The following is a 19,539-nucleotide window of genomic DNA, read 5'->3' on the forward strand; positions in this document are numbered from 1 at the left end:
AATGAGCAATTAGGGTTGGTGACGAATGCTGCTGGCAGTCATGGTTTTGGTGCTTACTTCCAGGGGCATTGGTGTTCGGCTGCATGGCCGGTCTCGTGGCATGGGCATGACCTGATTCATAATTTGTTTTTTCTCTAATTGTTTCCGGTAGTGGTGGCTTTGTTCGTATGGGAGGAGGCCCTGGTGAATAAGTCTATTTTTTTCTATTCAGACAATATGGGGGTTGTTTCTGCACTGAATACTTTGTCTGCTTCTTCACTTCCGGTGTTGCATCTGTTGAGATTGCTGGTGTAGAAGTGTCTTAAGATGAATGTGTTTGTTAGGGCAAAACATATTCCTGGTGTTGATTGTGTTTGGGGCTTTGGTTGATGGTTTAAGGGAGTTGCTGGCAAAGCTGGAGGGTTTGGGTGTGTCAGCTTCTTCCCCGGTGGCGAGGGTATGGGTCCCCCCGGCTGGTCTTCATTGGTTATGGAAGTTCCGGTCGGGCCCCCTGTGAGCATAGTTGCTTCGGGTGTGTCTAGTGGGGGCCAAGGTCTTGATTTGGGTGCTGCGGCCGGTGGGTCCGGTCCCAAAGCGGTTGTAGGGGCGGAGCTTAAGGTAGCAGACACTGCATTGGCACGTTCCTGCCTTTGTACAATTGGCCCTATGGGCATGCACTTGACGACAGGGCTTAGGCATAAGATATTTAAGAGGGAGTTTATTGAGCTTTTCTCCCTTCTGCCCCTTGACCAATCCTTTGAAATACCTAAGGATTCTAAGAAGGATAGGGTTAAAAAAGAGGAGGAGGAGCAAAAGAAACGTTATGGAAAGTTGTTGAAAACGTTCACCAATTGGTTCCAGTCTTTTGTGATTTACGCCAGCGTCATGTCAGGGAAGTTTCCTGAGCAAGGCGCGGCACTGTTCTGCTATATGGATGAGATAACGGCGGTCCAGAGGACGTATGAGGGTATGGCCTGGTGGGCTTACAATGAGCAGTTTAGGCAGCGTTTGTCGGTGAAGGCTTCTATGCGGTGGGACGACTGGGATATGGGTTTATGGTTGAAGTTCATGACTCCTTTGAGGGCGGCTCAGTCCTTTTGGGCGGGAGCCGGCGGTTAATCTTCAGGGGGCATTCGGCTGTCGGTAGAAAGGGGTACTGTTTTGCCTTCAATTAGAAGGTTTGCAAGTGGGGAATTTCATGCAAGTTTTGCCACGAATGTTCAGTATGTGCTGGCTCCCACTCCTATACCAAGTGTATCCGAAAAGGCAAGCCTGGGGTGGGTTTTGATGCGGTTGAAAAGGTGGGTAACACCGGTGAGGTTCAAGGTGGTCCGCATTTTTTTAGGGGAAATTTGATTTCGGCCAGGCAATGGCTGGGTTCTGTGCGTCAAATTTTTTAGAAGGAGGTTGAATTGGGTTGCATGGCAGGCCCCTTTTCAGAGCCGCCTCTTGTCAATTTGAGAATCTCCCTGTTGGGGGTGGTCCCTAAGCGGGAGATGGGGAAATTCCGTTTGATCCATCACTTGTCTTTCCCTAAGGGGGGATCTGTCAATGATGGCATTCCAGACAAACTGGCGTTTGTTAAGTATGCTTCTTTTGATCAGGCTTTTTGTTTGGTTCGGGAGTCTGGGCATTCCGCAATATTGGCCAAGGTTGATATTGAGACAGCTTTCCGGTTGCTGCCCGTCCACCCCTCATCACATCACTTGCTTGGTTGTTGCATGGGGGGTTCCTATTTTGTGGACCTTTGCTTGCCCATGGGCTGTTACATCTCGTGTTCACTTTTTGAGTGTTTCAGCACGTTCTTGGAATGGGTGATTCGTGTCCGGTCAGGTTTCAATTCGATGGTGCATTATCTTGATGACTTTCTTTTTGTTGGTCCCGACAAAAAGGCATGCCGGATTATGCGTGATGCTTGTTATCAGGTGGTGGGTGAGTTTGGGGTCCCTATTGCTCGTGAGAAGTCTGAGGGGCCGGTTACAGTGATTTGTTTTCTTGGGATCACCATTGATTCAGAAAAAATGGAATGTAGGCTTCCAATTGAAAAGATTGAGGACTTGGTCTTGATCATTGGAAGGGTTTTGATGGTCAGGAAGGTCACTTTGAGAGACCTTTAGTCCTTATTGGGCAAGTTGAATTTTGCTTGCCAAATCATACCGATTGGTAGGGTTTTTTGCAGGAATCTGTGGTTGGCAGGGGTTAAGCAGCTGCATCATTTTGTGAGGATGTCTCAGGAATTGAAGGATGTTTTGCAGGTGTGGAAGCGTTTTTTATTGGAGTTCAATGGGTCTGCTTTGATTCAGGATGTTAGGCTTTCTAATGAGCAATTGGGGTTGGTGACGAATGCTGCTGGCAGTCATGGTTTTGGTGCTTACTTCCAGGGGCATTGGTGTTCGGCTGCATGGCCGGTCTCGTGGCATGGGCATGACCTGATTCGTAATTTGTTTTTTTCTCAAATTTTTTCCGGTAGTGGTGGCTTTGTTCATATGGGAGGAGGCCCTGGTGAATAAGTCTATCATTTTCTATTCAGACAATATGGGGGTTGTTTCTGAACTGAATAATTTGACTGCTTCTTCACTTCCGGTGTTGCATCTGTTGAGATTGCTGGTGTTGAAGTGTCTTAAGATGAATGTGTTTGTTAGGGCAAAACATATTCCTGGTGTTGATAACTCAATTGCTGATGCCTTGTCTTGATTCCAGTGGCAGAGGTTTCAGGAGCTCGCGCCTCGGGCAGACTTAGTGGGGTGTCAATGTCCAGCCTATCTGTGGAAGCTTGGAACAGACTGGCTCGATTGGTGAAGGATTCTTTGGCTCCAGGTACTTGGGCGGCTTATGATAGAGTTTGGCGGGAATGGGTAGTTTGGTTGTCTGAGTGTGGCCTGCGGGAGGGCTCTCAATGGTTTGCTCGAATGGATGTGGTTTTGGAAGTGTACCAATGTTTCCCCTTCTGGGATGGATAAGAGGTTAGCTGTGTTTGCTTTCCATTTTACATTGTTGGGCCTTGCTGATGTTACTAAGTAATTTTCTGTTCGTCAGGTTTTGAAGGGAGTGAAAAAAGGGGGTAAGAGTTGTGATCACAGAAGGCCTATTTATTTTTTAATTTTGGTAAAGATTTGTGAGGTTTTGCCGGTTATTTATTAAAAAAGAGGTGTGTCTTTTTCTGGTGGATTTTGTTTCAGGGCCTTTCGGATATTGGAGTTGGTGAGTAAGACTAGATAGGCCTCATGTGGCTTGGGTATATCTGATGTTGTTCTGTCTGAGTCGCACGTTGAGCTTTTCCTTAGGCAGAGCAAGACTGATCAGTTCGGGAAGGGCAGATTGATTGTGTTGTTTCCTAGCGGTTTGGCAGTTTGGGTGTGTTTGGGTGAATACTTGCATTTTCGCCCTTCAATTTACGGTTCTTTACTGATTCATCAGGGTTTGTCTTCAGTGGATTTTGGGTCTCATTCCTTTCGGATTGGGGCTGCTACTGAAGCGGCTTCCCTAGGTTGTGGTTAAAAACATTGGCAGGTGGGGGTCCCAATGCTATCGGTTATATGTTTGTCCTGATTTGAAGGTTTGAAATGATGTTATCTTCTTTGTTCTTCCTTGTTTTCTTTTTAGGTGCTAGAAGGTTGTGGCTTGTGGGTCACTTATTCATTTATTGGGCCCGGCGGGCAGCTTCACAGAAGGTTGATGGTCTACAGTTGGGTTTTCCCAGATCTGAGTTTGACGTTCGATGGTTCGGGGTGCATGTTCTCCGTTGGGACCGATTGCTTTTGATGATTGTGGGCTATTGTAAACAATATCCCCCTCCGGATGTCTTGTTGGTTCACGCTGGAGGCAATGATTTGGGTTTTATGCCTCAACAGGACTTGGTTCAGATCATTAAGAGGGATTTGGGGAAATTGGTTGAACTTTACCTGTTCTTGACTATTGTTTGGTCTGATATAGTTCTGCGCATGGTTTGGCGGGCGGCTTGCGACTCTGTTAAACTTGACAAGAGTCGGAGGAAGGTCAATAAATTGGTGGGGTATTTTGTGAGGAGACTTGGGGGGTTTTGTAATTCATCATTCCGATCTAGAGGAGGTGGGGAGAGGGAAGTTTTATCTCCGTGATGGGGTGCACCTCAATGAGTTTGGCCTGCAGCTCTTCATCCTTGATTTTAAGGAGGCTTTGAGTAAGCATGGGGGTTTGGCGGGACTGGGCTAATTGTATCAGGCCAGTCGTTGGTGGGGGTGCTAGTTCACTGCAAGACAGCAAGGGGGTCTCTTAGAGGCAGGTTTTTAAAGAGGGTTAACGGACTCAATCTTTAATAAAGTTGTGTCCAGAGAATTGACACAATAACGTGCTTTAAAACATCAGGTATGATGTTGTATCGATCAGGTAGTGTAAGGGTTATGCCCACTTCACAGTGACAGACCAAACTCCCCGTTTAAAGGGACAGTCTACACCAGAATTTTTATTGTTTTAAAAGATAGATAATCTCTTTATTACCCATTTCCCAGTTTTGCATAACTAACACATTTATAATAATATACTTTTAACCTCTGTGATTATCTTGTATCTAAGCCTCTGCAAGCTGCCCCTTTTTTCAGTTCTTTTGACAGACTTGCAGTCTAGCCAATCAGTGCCTGCTCCCAGATAACTTCTCGTGCACAAGCACAGTGTTATCTATATGAAATACGTGAACTAACACCCTCTAGTGGTGAAAAACTGTTAAAATGCAATCTGAAAGAGGTGGACTTCAAGGTCTAAGAAATTAGCATATGAACCTCCTAGGTTAATCTTTCAACTAAGAATACCAAGATAACAAAGCAAAATTGGTGATAAAAGTAAATTGGAAAATTGTTTAAAATTACATGCTCTATCTGAATCCTGAAAGTTTATTTTGGCCTAGACTGTCCCTTTAACGCACCGCAAACAACCGCAAACAGTCCATTTGCACAACTGCAAACTCCCCATTTGCACAAGGTTGGATACCAAGCTGGCCATGTCCCGTTCCTTGTCCTCACTGATGTCATTGAAGGTCTCTTCCTCCACCCAGCCAAGTAAAACACCAAGGGTCGCCGAAAGGTGACAACAAGCCCTCTGGGACGCCTGCTGTGTTTGGTCTTCCACCTCCTCAAAGCCACCTTCCTCCTCTGACTCCTCTTCTTCAGACTCCTCTCTCTGCGTTGCCTCTCTCTGCATTATTATAAGGTGTGTTAAGTAGTACTATTCCTATCAGTTTAATCCCTGTTACGTCCCCTATCAGGGGACGTGTATATGGCATCGATTTTAGGAACCGGGAGATGGAAAAAGATGCTTGGTCGGTCCTCCTACTTCAAATTTGGGGCACTGCGCGTGCAATCTAATGTGCCACCAGATATGAGTGGTGTGTTAAGTAGTTCTATTCTTATCAGTTTAATCCCTGTTACGTCCCCTATCAAGGGACATGTATATGGCATCGATTTTAGGAACTGGGAGATGGAAAAAGATGCTTGGTCGGTCCTCCTACTTCAAATTTGGGGCACTGCACGTGCAATCTAATGTTCCACCAGATAGGAGTGGTGTGTTAAGTAGTACTATTCCTATCAGTTTAATCCCTGTTATGTGCCTTTTTTTGGTTTGGTTTTTGAAGCCACAGTGCAGCACCAGAGGCCAGAAAAATTAGGCATGCACACATGCCTGAAAAATTAGGTATTGTTGCAGCCGCTGCTGTAGCAGCGGCCAGAAAAATTGATGTTTGTTTCCCAGGCAGAAAGTGCCCTAAAACATTACGGCTTGAACCCTAGTTGGTGGCGGATAAGTGACGCAAGTCATCCGGCATTCAGAGATAAAATACAGCAGCGTGTGGACCATTTTTAGCCCAAGGCAGCTCATCTCATCAGGCCTTTTTTAGTCGAATGTATCGCCCACTGTCAGTCCCCTCGGGATCCATCCCTCATTCATCTTAATAAAGGTGAGGTAATCTAGACTTTTTTGACCTAGGCGACTTCTCTTCTCAGTGACAATACCTCCTGCTTCACTGAAGGTCCTTTCTGACAGGACACTTGAAGCGGGGCAGGCCAGAAGTTCTATCGCAAATTGGGATAGCTCAGGCCACAGGTCAAGCCTGCACACCCAGTAGTCAAGGGGTTCATCGCTCCTCAGAGTGTTGATATCTGCAGTTAAGGCGAGGTAGTCTGCTACCTGTCAGTCGAGTCGTTCTCTGAGGGTGGACCCCGAAGGGCTGTGGCGATGCGTAGGAGTTAAAAAGCTCTGCATGTCCTCCATCAACAACACATCTGTAAAGCGTCCTGTCCTTGCCGGCATGGTGGTGGGAGGAGGAGGATTACTTTCCCGTTGTGCAGTGACATCACCCTTATATGCTGTGTAAAGCATACTTTTTAAATTATTTTGGAACTGCTGCATCCTTTCCGACTTGCGGTAATTCGGTAACATTTCAGGTACTTTATGCTTATACTGGGGGTCTAGTAGCGTGGACACCCAGTACAGGTCGTTCTCCTTCAGCTTTTTTATACGAGGGTCCCTCAACAGGCACGACAGCATGAAAGACCCCATTTGCACAAGGTTGGATGCCGAGCTACTCATGTCCCGTTCTTCATCCTCAGTGATCTCACTGAAGGTATCTTCTTCCCCCCAGCCATGTACAACACCACGGGTACCAGATAGGTGACAACGAGCACCCTGGGATGCCTGTTGTGGTTGGTTTCCTCCTCCTCCTCAAAGCCACATTCCTCCTCTGACTCCTCTTCCTCACAATCCTCTTCCAGCATTGCCGCAGGTCCAGAAAGCGATGCTGATAAGGCTGTTTCTGGTGGTGATGGTGACCACAACTCTTCCTCTTCACGCTCATCTACGGCCTGATCCAGCACTCTTTGCAGGGCACGCTCCAGGAAGAAAACAAATGGATTGATGTCACTGATGGTGCCTTCGGTGCAACTGACTAGGTTTGTCACCTCCTCAAAAGGATGCATGAGCCTACAGGCATTGTGCATGACCGTCCAGTAACGTGGCAAAAAAATTCCCAGCTCCACAGAGGTTGTCCTAGCACCCCGGTCATACAAATAGTCGTTAACAGCTTTTTCTTGTTGGATCAGGCGGTCGAACATTAGGAGTGTTGAATTCCAACGTGTCGGGCTGTCGCAAATCAAGCGCCTCACTGGCATGTTTTTTCGCCGCTGGATATCTGAAAAGTGCTCCATGGCCATGTAGGAACGCCTGAAATGGCCACACACCTTCCTGTCCTGCTTTAGGACGGCCTGTAAGCCTGGGTACTTATGCACAAAGCGTTGTACGATCAGATTACACACATGTGCCATGCACGGCACATGTGTCAACTTGCCCAAATTCAATGCAGCCCCCAAATTGCTTCCGTTGTCACTAACCACTTTGCCGATCTCCAGTTGGTGCGGAGTCAGCCACTGATCCACCTGTGCGTTCAGGGCGGACAGGAGTGCTTGTCCGGTGTGACTCTCTGCTTTCAGGCAAGTCAACCCCAAGACGGCGTGACACTGCCATATCCGGGATATGGAATAGTACCTGGGGAGCTGGGGGGGGTGCCATTGATGTGGAGAAAGATGCAGCAGCAGAAGAGGACTCAGCCGAGGAGGTTATGGAAGAGGATGGAGTAGGAGGAGTAGAGGAGGTGGCAGCAGGCCTGCCTGCAAGTCGTGGCGGTGTCACCAACTCCTCTGCAGAGCCACGCATTCCATGCTTGGCAGCCATCAGCAGGTTTACCCAATGCGCAGTGTAGGTGATATACCTGCCCTGACCATGCTTTGCAGACCAGGTATCAGTGGTCAGATGGACCCTTGCCCCAACACTGTGTGCCTTCCTTTTGCACAATCGAGTACAGGTTGGGGATTGCCTTTTGTGCAACGAAATTTCGGCCGGGTACCTTCCACTGCGGTGTCCCAATAGCTACAAATTTTTTGAATGCCTCAGACTCCACCAGCTTGTATGGTAAAAGCTGGCGGGCTAAGAGTTCAGTCAAGCCAGCTGTCAGATGCCGGGCAAGGGGGTGACTTTGTGACATTGGCTTCTTACACTCTAACATGTCCTTGACAGACACCTGACTGTGGGCAGATGAGCAGGAACTGCTCAAGGCGAGACACGGAGTGGCGGATGGTTGAGAGGGGGCAAGGAGGACAGCAGTGTTTGACATGGCTGAAGATGCTGTACCAGGAGGAGGATGGCAGCTTTGAGTTTGTGTGCTGCTTGTGCTCATGTGTTGATCCCATAGGCGTTTGTGATGTGCGATCATGTGCCTTCACAAAGCAGTTGTATCTAGGTGGGTGTTGGACTTCCCATGACTCAGTTTCTTTTTGCACAGGTTGCAAATGGCATCGCTGTTGTCAGAGGCAGACACACAAAAAAATGCCACACTGCTGAGCTCTGCAATGACAGCATTCTTGTGGTGCAACAGCATGCGTTGATTGGCGTGCTGTCTGGCTGACCCCGGGTGCCGATGCATGCTGTCTGACTGTGCCACTAGCTCCTTGAGACGACCTCCCCCTCCTTCCAACTCGTCTCCTCCTCCTCTCTGTCTCCCCATCTGAACTTTCCCCCTCTTCTTCTTCTCTTCTAGCGGGCACCCACGTGACATCCACGGATGCATCGTCATCATCATCCGCTTCACTTGTATCTGACAAGTCAACAAAGGAAGCAGCAGCGGGTACAACATCATCATCATTACATCGTACATCCATGTGTGTAATGCTGCCTGACTGAGACATATCCCTGTTATCTACATCCTCTGGCAATAATGGTTGTGCATCACTATCACTCATTTCTTCCAACTGATGTGTAAATAACTCCTCTGACAGATCAAATGAAGCGGCTGTGGTGCTAGTGTTGGTGGTGGCGGCAGACGGGCGAGTGGTAACTTGAGAGGTGCCCGAAGCTAAGCTGGAGGAGGATGGTGCATCAAGGTTCCGAGCGGAAGCTGTAGAAGATTGGGTGTCCTCTGCTAGCCAGTCAACTATGTCCTCAGAGTCAGAAATGTTCGAGTTCGGGGTACGTGGCCTCTGAACACTGGGCATTATTCTAGGGCCAAAGGGAATCACAGCACCACAAACACGCCTCTGTCTGTCATTTTTTTTTCGATTAGTGGTACTATGCGTGCAAGCTACTGTGACAACAGATATGAGTGGCACTGTGTACTGGCAGAAGTTGGCAGAGTAGACTCTGTAGGCCTGACACACACGCTTGCAGACAACTAACTGCTATTCAATCTATTACAGTCAAAATTGTATTTTTTTTTTAAATGTACACTACTGTTACACCAGATATGAGTTGCACTGGGGTGACACTATGCCCTGGCAGGCAGGCACTTAAATGCACACGTGTGAAGGAAACTGACTGCTATTATTTAACACAGTCAAAAAAGTGTTTTTTTTTTTTTTAAATCTACACTACTGTTACACCAGATATGAGTTGCACTGGGGTGACACTGTGCCCTGGCAGGCAGGCACTTATTTGCACACGTGTGAAGGAAACTGACTGCTATTATTTAACACAGTCAAAAAAGTGTTTTTTTTTTTTTTTTAAATCTACACTACTGTTACACCACATATGAGATGCACTGGGGTGACACTGTGCCCTGGCAGGCAGACACTTAAACGCACATGTGTGAAGGAAACTGACTGCTATTATTTAACACAGTCAAAAAAGTGTTGTTTTTTTTTTTAAATGTACACTACTGTTACACCAGATATGAGTTGCACTGGGGTGACACTGTGCCCTGGCAGGCAGTCACTTAAACGCACACGTGTGAAGGAAACTGACTGCTATTATTTAACACAGTCAAAAAAGTGTTTTTTTTTTTTTTTAAATCTACACTACTGTTACACCACATATGAGTTGCACTGGGGTGACACTGTGCCCTGGCAGGCAGGCACTTAAACGCACACGTGTGAAGGAAACTGACTGCTATTATTTAACACAGTCAAAAAAGTGTTGTTTTTTTAAATGTACACTACTGTTACACCAGATATGAGTTGCACTGGGGTGACACTATGCCCTGGCAGGCAGGCACTTAAACGCACACGTGTGAAGGAAACTGACTGCTATTATTTAACACAGTCAAAAAAGTGTTGTTTTTTTAAATCTACACTACTGTTACACCACATATGAGTGGTGGTACTGGGCAAGTGGGCACAGTATACGCTGTGAGCCTGACACACACGCTGGCAGGCAGGCAACTGCAATTAGATTACACAGGAAAAAAAAAAAGCAGCCCTAAAAGGGCTTTTTGGGGTGCTGTCCGTACAGCAGAGATCAGATGAGTCCTTCAGGACTGTAGTGGACACTGAATACACTAGCCTAGCTATAGATTTCCCTACTAAATCATCAGCAGCTACACTGTCCCTCCTCTCACTAACAATGCAACTTCCGAATGAATCTAAAATGGATGCTGTCCATGAGGTAGGAGGGTCTGGGAGGGAGGGTCTGCTGCTGATTGGCTGGAATGTGCCTGCTGACTGTGAGGTACAGGGTCAAAGTATTACTCAATGATGATGAATAGGGGCGGATCGAACATTGCATATGTTTGCCCGCCGCGGCGAACGGGAACATACTATGTTCACCGGGAACTATTCGCCGGCGACCAATTCGCGACATCACTAGTCTAATGCCGCAGGAAACACAAGATAAAAGCTGGGGGCAAGTAAAAGACTACTTTATATAACAGGCTGGGTCAAGGGGTCAAATGACTGGGAGACCCCACAGAAAGAAAGTGTTCCTTTTCTCAGGGATTAGAACTAGAATCTCTAGAGACTGAACCTGCAGTGACGAGACATGCGGTTCCCTGGGGGGGAAGGGGGGAGACATCAGTTGAATGAGGAGCCCGCGCAGAACTACAGGAAGGAATTAAGAGAGAGGAGGGGGCGCGGGGACTATCAGGGAGAGGAACATTGTCTTGTGTGCTTCAGGCCAGGCAGGGGATGTCCACATTAAAAGAGAAGAACTGAAACAACGTGAAAGCGTCTCAATTGAATTTACTTACAGTGATGCTGGCTGCTGCTTCTATTTAATTCTCCCGACCCTGGCAGGTGACAGTCCTCCTCCTCTTCTTTCCTCCTTCCCGCGCCGTCAGCTCCGCATCAGGGCCAGTGAGTGTGATGTCACTGACATGGTGCCTCATTGGCTGGTACACGGAGCCACAGTTTTTCAATGTAAAAATTTTTTTGCTGATAACATCACTCTCTTATTCAGGCAGGTGCCCCTCACTGCATTGCGCCTGTAGGCACATACCTACTGTGCCTAATGGGAAATCCGGCCCTGGGTTTGAGGTTTATTAACATTTTGGATTGACCCAGAGCACTGTATTTGTTCAATAATGAAATTAATCCTTAAAAATACAACTTGCCTAATAATTGTTCACACAGTGTACTATTGCGAACACTTTAACACTTTCAGTGAGATCTAGTGCCTCAGAAAGTGTGCATAAAAGAAAGTGAATAAAATAGGAATAAATGGGAAAGTCTCTTAAAACCGCATGCTCTGAATCCTGTTAGTTTAATTCTCACTTTACTATTACTTTGATAGAAGTCTAGAGGAACCAATTCTACCTTTATAAAGCAGTTTATTGTTGCATATACATGTCATAGCCTTTAATAATCATTTAGAATCCATTTCCAAAAAATGGAGATCTCCATGTGGCATAATATATATATATACATATATATATATATATATATATATATATATATATATATATACATATATATAAAAAAAATTACAAGCGCATCCACAAGATGTCTCCACTTCATATTTCTTATGAATGCCTTCAAGATTATCAGGTATTATTTATTTTTTTGTTTCCACAAGACAGTGGAAACTTTTTAGTAGCGGCGCTACTATTTTTTTTTAGCTTAGAGTATAGTATCTGGCTTGTTTAAATATATAAACTGTGTTTATTACAACCAAATTAAATTAAATTCACACACATTTCCAAATGACGCATACAATTAAAACATATGATCCAGTATAACAAAAAAGTAGGTTCAAGTCCCTCCATAGAGAAATGGTAATATGAGGAAACAGATCTGATCCAGAGAACTGTATGACAAGGTATTGTTGTCAGCAGTCTGCAAGTAAAACAACCAATATATAAAGTTTATATGAATATATATATATACAGTATCTCACAAAAATGAGTACACCCCTCACATTTTTGTAAATATTTTATTATGTCTTGACACTTTGCTACAATGTAAAGTAGTGAGTGTACAGTCTGTATAACAGTGTAAATTTGCTGTCCCCTCAAAATAACTCAACACACACCCATTAATGTCTAAACCAATGGCAACAAAAATGAGTACACCCCTAAGTTGAGATGTCCAAATTGGGCCCAATTAGCCATTTTCCCTCCCCAGTGTCATGTGACACGTTAGTGTTACAAGGCCTCAGTTGGGAATGGCGAGCAGGTGTGTTAAATTTGGTGTTATCGCTCTCAAAATCTTGCAAACTTTAAGCGCTCCCTAAAGACGCTACTGTTCAGGGATGCACACAAATTACACTAACCTTTCTTCATACCGTTTCCTCTCCTCCATTGCTCTCCCCTGAACCCCCTTAGCATGTAAGCCTAAGAGCCATGCTGTTTGTAGATCACCTTCTTTAGAGCTAACTACAACAGTGCGACTCTTGGCAGGGCCCTCTACCCGTATGATCCCAATAAATGTTTCCTTGTTTTCCGCCTATGTTTATAGCGCTGCGGAATCTGTTGGCGCTCTACAAATAACTGATAATAATTGCTTTTGGAGCAATAAGGTTTTTTTTCATCTGCACTCTCCATTGAAGTCTATGGGAAGAAAAAGTTAGCACGGTCGCGATATCCAAGGTTCTGAAGTTAGCGTGCTTCTGGGTTCGCCCCGTGCAAAAGTATCAGTTTCAACTTGCAAAAACATTACTTCTAGGGTTGTTACGCTTGAGTGGGAATATTAAATACAGATCCACTTGTAATCTAGCACATAAATGTGAGGATTACAAAATTACCTTTGTGTAGGTCAGATGTACAGAAGATAAGATATTTAAGATAAGATAGCTGAGCTGTGTTCATGTGTAAGTGTTGTAGGAAGAAATAAATCTTGGAAATCCGATGCGTGCTTACTTCAGAACTTCAGATACTGAGACCACGTTAAGTTCTTCTCCCCATAGACTTCAATGGAGCACATTTAAAAACAAAACCCTAACACTTATTACTCGTGGGCTAACCCACATTTAACCAAGTGCGCAAAACCCAAACACCTAGATTACGAGTTATGCGCTCTATAGGGAAATTAACGAACGCAAGAAAAGTTGCGCTATTTAACCCCCTATAGTGCAGCCATTACAAGTTTTTCAAAACCCGGCTTGTGTGTGCGATATGGAGTTTTTAAGCTCAATACCGCACCAAATACAAGCGCTGTTTTGACCTGCTCGTGCACGCTTTCCCCTTAGACATCAATGGGGAGAAGGTGTCAGAAAAAAACCTAACACCTGCGATCGTGGAATCAAAAGCTCCGTAACTCAGCCCCATTGATGTCTATGGAGAAAGAAAACTAACGTTTAAACCTAACATAAACCCCGAGTCTAAACACTCCTAATCTGCCCCCCACTGACATCGCCTTCACCTAAATAATGTTATTAACTCATACTCTGCTGCTCCCGATATCTCTGCCATCTAAATAAAGCTATTAACCTGTAATCTGCCACTCCCGATATTGCCGTCACTATACTAAAGTTATTAATCCCTATTCCCCTGCATCCCAACATCGCCAACACTATAATAAATCTATTAATCCCTATTCTGCCGCTCCCCAACATCGCCACAACTAAATAAAGCTATTAATCCCTTAACCTCTGGCCTCCGACATCACTACCACTAAATAAATCTATTAATCCCTAAACCACCAGCCCCCCACATCTTAACAACCTAAATTAAACTATTAACCCCTACACCTACCCCTAAACCTAGCCCTAAACTTAAACCTAACCCTAAACCTAACACCCCCTAACTTTAACATAATTAAAATAGAGCTAAATTAAACTTACAATTATTAACTAAATAATTCCTATTTAAAACTTAATACCTACCTGTCAAATAAAACCTAAGCTAGCTACAAAATAACTAATAGTAGCTAGCTTAGGTTTGATTTTTATTTCACAGGTAAGTTTGTATTTATTTTAACTAGGTAGACTAGTTAGTAAATAGTTATTAACTATTTACTAACTACCTATTTAAAATAAATACAAACTTACCTGTGAAATAAAACCTAACCTGGCTTACACTAAAACCTAAAATTACAACAACAACAAAAACTATCATTACAAAAAAATAACAAACGAAATTGTCAAAAATAAAAAATAATTACACCTAATCTAATAACCCTATCAAAATAAAAAAGCCCACCCCCCAAAAAAAAAACCCCTAGCCTACAATAAACTACCAATAGCCCTTAAAATGGCTTTTTGTGGGGCATTGCCCCAAAGATATCAGCTCTTTTACCTGTAAAAAAAATACAAAGACCCCCAATAGTAAAACCCACCACCCAACTTACCCCCCAAATAAAAAAACCTAACTCTAAAAAAAAACTAAGCTACTCATTGCCCTTAGATGGGCATTGCCCTTAAAAGGGCATTTAGCTCTTTTACATTGCCCAAACCCTAAACTAAAAAAAAAACACCCAAAAAACCCTTAAAAAACCCCCCCAAAGATCCACTTACAGTTTTTGAAGTCCCGCTTGAATAATCTTCATCCCGGCGGCGAAGTCCTCATTCAAGCGGCGAGAAGTCTTCACCCAGGCGGCGTCTTCAATCTTCATCCAGGCGGCCTCTTCAATCTTCATCCCGGCGGCGTGGAGCGGGTCCATCCTGAAGACATGCAGCGCTAGGCATCCTCTTCATACGGTCGCCGCCGTACACTGAATCTTCAATGCAAGGGACGCGATTCAAGATGGCATCCCTTGCATTCCTATTGGCTGAAAAAATTGAATCAGCCAATATGAATTAGAGCTGCTAAAATCCTATTGGCTGTTCAAATCAGCCAATAGGATTTAAGCAGCTTTCATTCTATTGGCTGATTTGAAAAACCCAGGATCAAGATAGAAGACGCCGCCTGGATGAGGACTTCACCGCCGGGATGAAGATTGAAGAGGCCGCCTGGATGAAGGCTTTTCACCGCCTGGATGAAGATCGTTCAAACGGGACTTCAAAAACTGTAAGTGGATCATTGGGGGTTAGTGTTAAGTTTTTTTTAAGGGTTTTTTGGGTGTTTTTATTTTTTTAGTTTAGGGTTTAGGCATGTAAAAGAACTTAATGCCCATTTAAGGGCAATGCCCATCCAAATGCCCTTTTCTGGAAAATGGGTAGCTTAGTTTTTTTTTTAGGAGTTAGGTTTTTATTTTGGGGGGTTGGTTGGGTGGTGGGTTTTACTGTTGGGGGGGTCTTTGTATTTTTTTTACAGGTAAAAGTGCTTACATCTTTGGGGCAATGCCCCACAAAAAGCCCTTTTGAGGGCTATTGGTAGTTTATTTTACGCTAGTTTTTTTATTTTGGGTGGGCTTTTTTATTTTGATAGGGCTATTAGATTAGGTGTAATTATTTTTTATTTTTAATAGTTTTGTTTGTTATTTTCCGTAGTTTAGTGTTTGTTATGTTTTGTAATTTAATTTTGTTTTTTTTTTTTTAACTAGTTTGTATTTTTTATAGTAGTGTTAGGATTTTTTTTTATGTGTAGTTTAGATTTATTTAATTGGTGGTTAGTTTAATTTTAGTTTAACAATTATATTAGTTTAATTGTTAGTTTAAACTTAGTTTTTTTAACTTGACAGGTAAGTTTTAATTTGATTTAAGCTAGGGAAATTGTAATTTTAATATAAAGATAGGGGGGCGTTAGGTTTAGGGGTTCCTAGTTTAAATTAGTTTATTGCGATGTGGGGGGCTTTCGGTTTAGGGGTTAATAATTTAGTATATTTCGTTGTGTGGGGCTTGCAGTTTAGGGGTTAATAGGTTTATTATAGTGGCAGTGGTGTAGGTCTTAATAACTTTAGTATAGTGTGGGCGATGTGGGCGTACGGCAGATTAGGGGTTAATAATATTTAAATAGTGTTTGCAATGTGGGAGGGTGGCGGTTTAGGGGTTAATAACTTTATTATAGTGGCGACAATGTCAGGGTATCTGCGGAATAGGGGTTAATAAATTGTATTAGTGGCAGCGATATCGGGAGCGGCAGATTAGGGGTTAATAAATTTAATATAGTATTTGCGATGGGGGAGGGCCTCGGTTTAGGGGTTAATAGGTCATTTGTGGGTGTTTAGTGTGCTTTGTATCAGTTTAGTTATGAGTTTTATGTTACAGATTTGTAGCGTAAAACTCATAACTACTGCTTTTAGATGGCGTTACGGATCTTGTCGTTTTAGGGTGTAATGCTAGCTTTCTAGCCAGAACGCAAAACTCATAATGGCAGTGCTATGGGAATCCCATTAAAAAACGTCAATTTTAAGAGTGCGGTACTAACGTCGCATTACAAGCTAAAAGGCTTGCGGTACAGCTATACCGACAAGACTTGTAATGGCTGCGGTGCTGTTTTAACGCTGAAAATACCATATTTTCAGTGTTAAAAGACGAACGCACAGACTTGAAATCTAGCTGAAAGGTAGTTATTCATATTTACATTTCAAAGTTCTTCACATAGAAGAAAAATTTATTTTTATTTTTAAAGATATATTTCTATATGTATATAGGTATATGTAGGTATATCTGTATATAAATATATAATTTGTTGTAAAATATATAGCTATACCTATATATCTATATGAATATATTTAGGTATCTATCTATCATCTATCTATCTATCTATCTATCTGAATATATATTTAAAAATACAAAGAACATTTTACCCTATGTGAAGAACATTGGAATGTAAAATATTTACAGTAAATACAGAGTAAAACATATTATTAAATATTATTATTGAATAAGATTGATTTTTTTATGTGTTTTATTTAATTTGAGTGGAAAGGGCTCCAAATTATATATGTGTTTGAATCAAATGCACATTTTTGTTTTATTCTATAAACTACTGACATTGCTCCCAAATTCCAAATAAAATTATTGTCATTTAGAGCATTTATTTGTAGAAAATGACAACTGATCAAAATAACAAAAAAGATGCAGCGTTTTCAGACCTCTAATTATGCAAAGAAGGCTAGTTCATATCCATTTTTAAACAATGCAATACTAATGTTTTAATTTAGCAAAAATTCAGAAATCAATGGCCTAGATTTAGAGTTGGGCGGTAGCCGTGAAAACCAGCGTTAGAGGCTCCTAACGCTGGTTTTAGGCTACCTCCGGTATTTGGAGTCATTAAAAAAAGTGTCTAACGCTCACTTTTCAGCCGCGACTTTTCCATACCGCAGATCCCCTTACGTAAATTGCGTATCCTATCTTTTCAATGGGATTTTTCTAACTCCAGTATTTAGAGTCGTGTCTGAAGTGAGCGTTAGAAATCTAACGACAAAACTCCAGCCGCAGAAAAAAGTCAGTAGTTAAGAGCTTTCTGGGCTAACGCCGGTTCATAAAGCTCTTAACTACTGTACTCTAAAGTACACTAACACCCATAAACTACCTATGTACCCCTAAACCGAGGTCCCCCCACATCGCCGCCACTCGATTACATTTTTTTAACCCCTAATCTGCCGACCGCCACCTACGTTATCCTTATGTACCCCTAATCTGCTGCCCCTAACACCGCCGACCCCTATATTATATTTATTAACCCCTAACCTGCCCCCCACAACGTCGCAGCCAGCTACCTACAATAATTAACCCCTAATCTGCCGACCGCAAAGCGCTGCCACCTACGTTATACTTATGTACCCCTAATCTGCTGCCCTTAACACCGCCGACCCCTATATTATATTTATTAACCCCTAATCTGCCCCCCTCAACGTCGCCTCCACCTGCCTACACTTATTAACCCCTAATCTGCCCTCCCTAACATCGCCGACACCTAACTTCAAGCATTAACCCCTAATCTGCCGACTGGAGCTCACCGCTATTCTAATAAACGTATTAACCCCTAAAGCTAAGTCTAACCCTAACACTAACACCCCCTAAATTAAATATAATTTTAATCTAACGATATTAATTAACTCTTATTAAATACATTATTCCTATTTAAAGCTAAATACTTACCTGTAAAATAAATCCTAATATAGCTACAATATAAATTATAATGATATTGTAGCTATTTTAGGATTAATATTTATTTTACAGGTAACTTTGTATTTATTTTAACCAGGTACAATAGCTATTAAATAGTTAAGAACTATTTAATAGCTAAAATAGTTAAAATAATTACAAATTTACCTGTAAAATAAATCCTAACATAAGTTACAATTAAACCTAACACTACACTATCAATAAATTAATTGACTGACTTCAATCGGATGGAAGACCTCTTCTGCCCCGCTTGGATGAAGACTTCTACCGGATGGAGGACCTCTTCTTGCTCCGCTTGGATGAAGAATTTGGCTCGGCTGGGTGAAGACGACTCAAGGTAGGAAGATCTTCAGGGGCTTAGTGTTAGGTTTATTTAAGGGGGGTTTGGGTTAGATTAGGGGTATGTGGGTGGTGGGTTGTAATGTTGGGGGGGGGGTATTGTATGTTTTTTTTTACAGGCAAAAGAGCTGAACTTCTTGGGGCATGCCCTGCAAAGGGCCCTGTTCAGGGCTGGTAAGGTAAAAGAGCTTTGAACTTTAGTAATCTAGAATAGGGTAGGGCATTTTTTTATTTTGGGGGGCTTTGTTATTTTATTAGGGGGCTTAGAGTAGGTGTAATTAGTTTAAAATTGTTGTAATATATTTCTAATGTTTGTAAATATTTTTTTATTTTTTGTAACTTAGTTCTTTTTTATTTTTTGTACTTTAGTTAGTTTATTTCATTGTAGTTATTTGTAGGTATTGTATTTAATTAAGTTATTGATAGTGTAGTGTTAGGTTTAATTGTAACTTAGGTTAGGATTTATTTTACAGGTAATTTTGTAATTATTTTAACTATTTTAGCTATTAAATAGTTCTTAACTATTTAATAGCTATTGTACCTGGTTAAAATAAATACAAAGTTACCTGTAAAATAAATATTAATCCTAAAATAGCTATAATATAATTATAATTTATATTGTAGCTATATTAGGATTTATTTTACAGGTAAGTATTTAGCTTTAAATAGGAATAATTTATTTAATAATAGTTAATTAATTTCGTTAGATTAAAATTATATTTAATTTAGGGGGTGTTAGTGTTAGGGTTAGACTTAGCTTTAGGGGTTAATACGTTTATTAGAATAGCGGTGAGCTCCAGTCTGCAGATTAGGGGTTAATAATTGAAGTTAGGTGTCGGCGATGATAGGGAGGGCAGATTAGGGGTTAATACTATTTATTATAGGGTTAGTGAGGCGGATTAGGGGTTAATAACTTTATTATGATAGCGGTGCGGTCCGGTCGGCAGATTAGGGGTTAATAAGTGTAGACAGGTGGAGGCGACGTTGTGGGGGGCAGATTAGGGGTTAATAAATATAATATAGGGGTCGGCGGTGTTAGGGGCAGCAGAT

Source organism: Bombina bombina, chromosome 1 (assembly GCF_027579735.1).
Source record: "Bombina bombina isolate aBomBom1 chromosome 1, aBomBom1.pri, whole genome shotgun sequence".
In the NCBI taxonomy this organism is placed as follows: domain Eukaryota; kingdom Metazoa; phylum Chordata; class Amphibia; order Anura; family Bombinatoridae; genus Bombina; species Bombina bombina.